A 7750-nucleotide genomic window follows, 5' to 3' on the forward strand; every position below is an offset into this window, starting at 1 on the left:
CACAAAAGTGCCCTCCAAAAGTGCGCACCTTTGGAGCGCACAAAAGTGCCCTCCAAAAGTGCGCACTTTTGGTGCGCACCAAGGCGCTGGTTCGGTCGTTGCAGGCGAGTTCGGAAGTTGGGGTCGATGTCCTGAGCGGAGGTGCAAACTACACAGGTGTCGGAATCGGACAAATAGCTTATATAGGGGAGGTGTATGCTTCGATGGGTCGACTCCCCAGGTTGAGCGCACCGCGCCAACCTCAAAGACCCTACGGTATGGATGAAGTCGGAAGTTGGGTCCGATGACCGATTCGATTAGTAGGTATGCTCATGAGGTCGGAATTTGGGTCCGATGACCTGCCATGTGCAGGAAGGCGAATGTTGGCACTGTGCGTTGCAAGGTGCACACCAAGGTGCTGGTGCGGTCTTTTTAGTCGAGTTCGGAAGTTGGGGTCGATGTCCTGATCGGAGGTGCAAGCTACACAGGTGTGGGAATCGGACAAATAGCTTATATAGGGGAGGTGTATGCTTCGTTGGGTCGACTCCCCGGGTTGAGCGCACCGCGCCAACCTCAAAGACCCTACGGTATGGATGAAGTCGGAAGTTGGGTCCGATGACCGATTCGATATGTAGGCATACTCGCGAGGTCGGAATTTGGGTCCGATGACCTGCCATGTGCAGGAAGGCGAATGTTGGCACTGTGCGTTGCAAGGTGCGCACCAAGGCGCTGGTTCGGTCGTTGCAGGCGAGTTCGGAAGTTGGGGTCGATGTCCTGATCGGAGGTGCAAACTACACAGGTGTGGGAATCGGACAAATAGCTTATATAGGGGAGGTGTATGCTTCGTTGGGTCGACTCCCCGGGTTGAGCGCACCGCGCCAACCTCAAAGACCCTACGGTATGGATGAAGTCGGAAGTTGTGTCCGATGACCGATTCGATATGTAGGCATACTCGCGAGGTCGGAATTTGGGTCCGATGACCTGCCATGTGCAGGAAGGCGAATGTTGGGACTGTGCGTCGCAAGGTGCGCACCAAGGCGCTGGTGCCGTCGTTGCAGTCGAGTTCGGAAGTTGGGGTCGATGTCCTGGTCAGAGGTGCAAACTACACAGGTGTGGGAATCGGACAAATAGCTTATATAGGGGAGGTGTATGCTTCGATGGGTCGACTCCCCGGGTTGAGCGCACCGCGCCAACCTCAAAGACCCTACAGTATGGATGAAGTCGGAAGTTGGGTCCGATGACCGATTCGATACGTAGGCATATTGGCGAGGTCTGAATTTGTGTCCGATGACCTGCCATGCGCAGGAAGGCGGAATTTGGGTCCGATGACCGAGTTGATGGCGTGCCATGCGCAGAAAGGCGGAATTTGGGTCCGATGACCGAGTTGATGTTGATGGCCCGCCATGCACAGGAAGGCGGAATTTGGGTCCGATGACCGATTTGAAGGCGTGCCATGCGCAGAAAGGCGGAGTTTGGGTCCGATGACCGAGTTGATATTGATGGCCCGCCATGCGCAGGAAGGCGGAATTTGGGTCCGATGACCTGACATACGCATGGAGTCCGACTCGGGGGCCGATGTTCGATTCGATGACTTGCATTGTGGGTAAAGTCGGAAGTTGTGGTCTTTGACCCGATTCGATGACCAGACTTCGGCTGCTTGAGAATCGGACAAATAACTTATATAGGGGAGGTAGTGTTCTCGAGCATCCTCCCCCCGTGCCCGTTTATGTCGATTGATGCTGGTGCTCGACTGGTTGGAGCGCTCGGATGCAAAAATCTTGCACCAGGATTTATCGATTGTGATGGACACGGCAAGTCTCCTGATTGCTATGCAGGAGCTCATCGTGAATCTCTATGCGGCCTTGGTATGGACTCGACCTGCGGAATGGTTCGGCAATGGTAGTCGCTCCAACACGTCCTTGCAATGGCCACAGAGGTGATTCGACTAGAGCTCCAGTCTAGCTTTTGGGTTGCTTGGCGGACTGGTATAGCCGCGATCGAGTTCCGGCCATGAACGTTTTAGATAGCTCTTGGGCTTTCTGGGACGGAAGTCGGAAGTTTGGGCTGTTGTCCGATTTGATGACCATTCTTCGGATGTGTGAGAATCGGACAAATAACTTATATAGGGGACTGTGTTGTCTCACGCAGCCCCCTCCGTGCCCCTCTATCTCGACCGATGTTGGTGCTTGAAAGGGTTGGGATCGCTCGGATTTATAAACGTGCACCACCATTTGTCGAGTGTGAGGGACGCGGCAGGTCTCCTAAATGCTGTACGGGCGCTCTCTGAGAATCTCTATCCGGCCTCGACACAGACTAGTCTTGCTGAATGGTTTGGCACTGGTAGTCGATCCAACACGTCGTTGTTGTGGCCGCCTAGGCGATTCGATTCGAGCCCCCGTCTAGCTTTTGGGTTGCTTGGCGGATTTTGCCCTATCCGCAAGTGAGCTCGGTCCCTAAACGTTCGAGAAACCCGATTGCTATGCGCCGACTCTCTTTCTTGCGAGCCTCCATCTAGCTTTTGGGTCTCTACGGAACGGAAGTCGGAATCTGGGACCGTTGTTTGATTCGACGAGGCAGACTACGGTTGTGCGAGAATCGGACAAATAACTTATATAGGGGAGGTGTTGACTGGAGCATTCTCCCCCGTGCCCCTCTAACTCGACCAATGCTGGCGCTCGAACGGTGGTAGCGCTCGGATTTTCGTTGAGCGCCAGCATTGGTCGATTTAGAGGGGCATGCGAGATTCCCGAATGCTATGCGAGGGCTCTAACGGAAATGTCTATTGGTTTCGGTATGGATGCAATTGCGAGTGGTTCGGCAAAGGTAGTCGTTCCGATGCGTCCATGTCGTGGCCAAATCGATAATTCGATTTGAGCCCTCGTATAGCATTTGGGTCTCTCGATGTGATTCCGCATTCCAGTCCCTTTGGGCACTGCTTGAGCCGCATCCCAGGGGGTTCCCTTCCCAATAATCTGCCTCGCAACCCGATTGCTATGCGGTGAGGCTCCTCGGCCGCCTCGGAACTATCTGTGTATCAGACGCATCGCGGGATAAGGGGTTGGCAACGGTAGTCGCCCCAAGCGCGTCCGATGCTTGGACCATTCCGAGGCGGCCCTGAAGCCTCTTCCGTCTAGCCGTTGGGTCCTTCTCGCCGCATCCCTTGCCTCGCACCCCGATTGCTATGCGGTGAGGCTCCTCGGCCGCCTTGGAACTATCTGTGTATCAGACGCATCGCGGGATAAGGGGTTGTCACTGGTAGTCGCCCCAAGCGCGTCCGATGCTTGGACCATTCCGAGGCGGCCCTGAAGCCTCTTCCGTCTAGCCGTTGGGTCCTTCTCGCCGCATCCCTCGACTCGCACCCCGATTGCTATGCGGTGAGGCTCCTCGGCCGCCTTGGAACTATCTGTGTATCGGACGCGTCGCGGGATAAGGGGTTGTCACTGGTAGTCGCCCCAAGCGCGTCCGATGCTTGGACCATTCCGAGGCGGCCCTGAAGCCTCTTCCGTCTAGCCGTTGGGTCCTTCCTCGCCGCATCCCTCGCCTCGCACCCCGATTGCTATGCGGTGAGGCTCCTCGGCCGCCTTGGAACTATCTGTGTATCGGACGCGTCGCGGGATAAGGGGTTGTCACTGGTAGTCGCCCCAAGCGCGTGCGATGCATGGACCATTCCCAGGCGGCCCTGAAGCCTCTTCCGCCTAGCCGTTGGGTCCTTCTCGCCGCATCCCTCGCCTCGCAGCCCGATTGCTATGCGGTGAGGCTCCTCGGCCGCCTTGGAACTATCTGTGTATCGGACGCGTCGCGGGATAAGGGGTTGTCACTGGTAGTCGCCCCAAGCGCGTCCGATGCTTGGACCATTCCGAGGCGGCCCTGAAGCCTCTTCCGTCTAGCCGTTGGGTCCTTCTCGCCGCATCCCTCGCCTCGCACCCCGATTGCTATGCGGTGAGGCTCCTCGGCCGCCTTGGAACTATCTGTGTATCGGACGCGTCGCGGGATAAGGGGTTGTCACTGGTAGTCGCCCCAAGCGCGTCCGATGCTTGGACCATTCCGAGGCGGCCCTGAAGCCTCTTCCGTCTAGCCGTTGGGTCCTTCTCGCCGCATCCCTCGCCTCGCACCCCGATTGCTATGCGGTGAGGCTCCTCGGCCGCCTTGGAACTATCTGTGTATCGGACGCGTCGCGGGATAAGGGGTTGTCACTGGTAGTCGCCCCAAGCGCGTCCGATGCTTGGACCATTCCGAGGCGGCCCTGAAGCCTCTTCCGTCTAGCCGTTGGGTCCTTCTCGCCGCATCCCTCGCCTCGCACCCCGATTGCTATGCGGTGAGGCTCCTCGGCCGCCTTGGAACTATCTGTGTATCGGACGCGTCGCGGGATAAGGGGTTGTCACTGGTAGTCGCCCCAAGCGCGTCCGATGCTTGGACCATTCCGAGGCGGCCCTGAAGCCTCTTCCGTCTAGCCGTTGGGTCCTTCTCGCCGCATCCCTCGCCTCGCACCCCGATTGCTATGCGGTGAGGCTCCTCGGCCGCCTTGGAACTATCTGTGTATCGGACGCGTCGCGGGATAAGGGGTTGTCACTGGTAGTCGCCCCAAGCGCGTCCGATGCTTGGACCATTCCGAGGCGGCCCTGAAGCCTCTTCCGTCTAGCCGTTGGGTCCTTCTCGCCGCATCCCTCGCCTCGCACCCCGATTGCTATGCGGTGAGGCTCCTCGGCCGCCTTGGAACTATCTGTGTATCGGACGCGTCGCGGGATAAGGGGTTGTCACTGGTAGTCGCCCCAAGCGCGTCCGATGCTTGGACCATTCCGAGGCGGACCTGAAGCCTCTTCCGTCTAGCCGTTGGGTCCTTCTTCGCCGCATCCCTCGCCTCGCACCCCGATTGCTATGCGGTGAGGCTCCTCGGCCGCCTTGGAACTATCTGTGTATCGGACGCGTCGCGGGATAAGGGGTTGTCACTGGTAGTCGCCCCAAGCGCGTCCGATGCTTGGACCATTCCGAGGCGGCCCTGAAGCCTCTTCCGTCTAGCCGTTGGGTCCTTCTTGCGCATCCCTCGCCTCGCACCCCGATTGCTATGCGGTGAGGCTCCTCGGCCGCCTTGGAACTATCTGTGTATCGGACGCGTCGCGGGATAAGGGGTTGTCACTGGTAGTCGCCCCAAGCGCGTCCGATGCTTGGACCATTCCGAGGCGGCCCTGAAGCCTCTTCCGTCTAGCCGTTGGGTCCTTCTCGCCGCATCCCTCGCCTCGCACCCCGATTGCTATGCGGTGAGGCTCCTCGGCCGCCTTGGAACTATCTGTGTATCGGACGCATCGCGGGATAAGGGGTTGTCACTGGTAGTCGCCCCAAGCGCGTCCGATGCTTGGACCATTCCGAGGCGGCCCTGAAGCCTCTTCCGTCTAGCCGTTGGGTCCTTCTCGCCGCATCCCTCGCCTCGCACCCCGATTGCTATGCGGTGAGGCTCCTCGGCCGCCTTGGAACTATCTGTGTATCGGACGCGTCGCGGGATAAGGGGTTGTCACTGGTAGTCGCCCCAAGCGCGTCCGATGCTTGGACCATTCCGAGGCGGACCTGAAGCCTCTTCCGTCTAGCCGTTGGGTCCTTCTCGCCGCATCCCTCGCCTCGCACCCCGATTGCTATGCGGTGAGGCTCCTCGGCCGCCTTGGAACTATCTGTGTATCGGACGCGTCGCGGGATAAGGGGTTGTCACTGGTAGTCGCCCCAAGCGCGTCCGATGCTTGGACCATTCCGAGGCGGCCCTGAAGCCTCTTCCGTCTAGCCGTTGGGTCCTTCTCGCCGCATCCCTCGCCTCGCACCCCGATTGCTATGCGGTGAGGCTCCTCGACGCCTTGGAACTATCTGTGTATCGGACGCGTCGCGGGATAAGGGGTTGTCACTGGTAGTCGCCCCAAGCGCGTCCGATGCTTGGACCATTCCGAGGCGGACCTGAAGCCTCTTCCTCTAGCCGTTGGGGCTTTCTCGCCGCATCCCTCGCCTCGCACCCCGATTGCTATTCGGTGAGGCTCCTCGGCCGCCTTGGAACTATCTGTGTATCGGACGCATCGCGGGATAAGGGGTTGGCAGTGGTAGTCGCCCCAAGCGCGTCCGATGCTTGGACCATTCCGAGGCGGCCCTGCAGCCTCTTCCGTCTAGCCGTTGGGGCCATCTCGCTGCATCCCCCACCTCGCACCACGATTGCTATGCGGTGAGGCTCCTTGGCCGCCTCGGAACTATCTGTGTATCGGACGCATCGCGGGATAAGGGGTTGTCACTGGTAGTCGCCCCAAGCGCGTCCGATGCTTGGACTATTCCGAGGCGGCCCTGCAGCCTCTTCCGTCTAGCCGTTGGGGCCATCTCGCCGCATCCCCCAGCTCCTCGGCCGCCTCGGAACTATCTGTGTATCGGACGCATCGCGGGATAAGGGGTTGGCAGTGGTAGTCGCCCCAAGCGCGTTCGATGCTTGGACTATTCCGAGGCGGCCCCGCAGCCTCTTCCGTCTACCCTTTGGGGCCATCTCGCCGCATCCCTCGCCTCGCACCCCGATTGCTATGCGGTGAGGCTCCTCGGCCGCCTGGGAACTATCTTCGTATCGGATGCATCGCGGGATAAGGGGTTGTCACTGGTAGTCGCCCCAAGCGCGTCCGATGCTTGGACTATTCCGAGGCGGCCCTGTGGCCTCTTCCGTCTAGCCGTTGGGCCATCTCGCCGCATCCCTCACCTCGCACCCCCATTGCTATGCGGTGAGGCTCCTCGGCCGCCTTGGAACTGTCTTCGTATCGGAAGCATCGCGGGATAAGGGGTTGTCACTGGTAGTCGCCCCAAGCGCGTCCGATGCTTGGACTATTCCGAGGCGGCCCTGCAGCCTCTTCCGTCTAGCCGTTGGGGCCATCTCGCCGCATCCCCACCTCGCACCCGGATTGCTATGCGGTGAGGCTCCTCGGCCGCCTTGGAACTATCTTCGTATCGGACGCATCGCGGGATAAGGGTTGTCACTGGTAGTCGCCCCAAGCGCGTCCGATGCTTGGACTATTCCGACGCGGCCCTGTGGCCTCTTCCGTCTAGCCGTTGGGGCCATCTCGCCGCATCCCCCACCTCGCACCCCCGATTGCTATGCGGTGAGGCTCCTCGGCCGCCTTGGAACCATCTTCGTATCGGACGCATCGCGGGATGAGGGGTTGTCACTGGAAGTCGCCCCAAGCGCGTCCGATGCTTGGACCATTCCGAGGCGGCCCTGAAGCCTCTTCCGTCTAGCCGTTGGGGCCTTCCCGCCCCATCCCTCGCCTCGCACCCCCGATTGCTATGCGGTGAGGCTCCTCGGCCGCCTTGGAACCATCTGTGTATCGGACGCATCGCGGGATAAGGGGTTGGCACTGGTAGTCGCCCCAAGCGCGTCCGATGCTTGGAGCATTCCGAGGTGGCCCTGAAGCCTCTTCCGTCTAGCCGTTGGGGCCTTCCCGCCCCATCCCTCGCCTCGCACCCCGATTGATATGCGGTGAGGCTCCTCGGCCGCCTTGGAACTATCTGTGTATCGGACGCATCGCGGGATAAGGGGTTGGCACTGGTAGTCGTCCCAATCGCGTCCGATGCTTGGACCATTCCGAGGCGGCCCTGCAGCCTCTTCCGTTTAGCCGTCGGGGCCTTCCCGCCGCATCCCTCGCCTCGCATCCCGATTCCTATGCGGTGAGTCTTCTCGGCCGCCGCGGAACTATACCTGTTATTGCTACTGCATCCTTCGGCTGGTAACCTCCTCTGCCGCCTTGGAACGTTCTCTTTGTCGGACGCG

Source organism: Cryptomeria japonica, unplaced genomic scaffold (genome assembly GCF_030272615.1).
Source record: "Cryptomeria japonica unplaced genomic scaffold, Sugi_1.0 HiC_scaffold_255, whole genome shotgun sequence".
Taxonomy (NCBI): domain Eukaryota; kingdom Viridiplantae; phylum Streptophyta; class Pinopsida; order Cupressales; family Cupressaceae; genus Cryptomeria; species Cryptomeria japonica.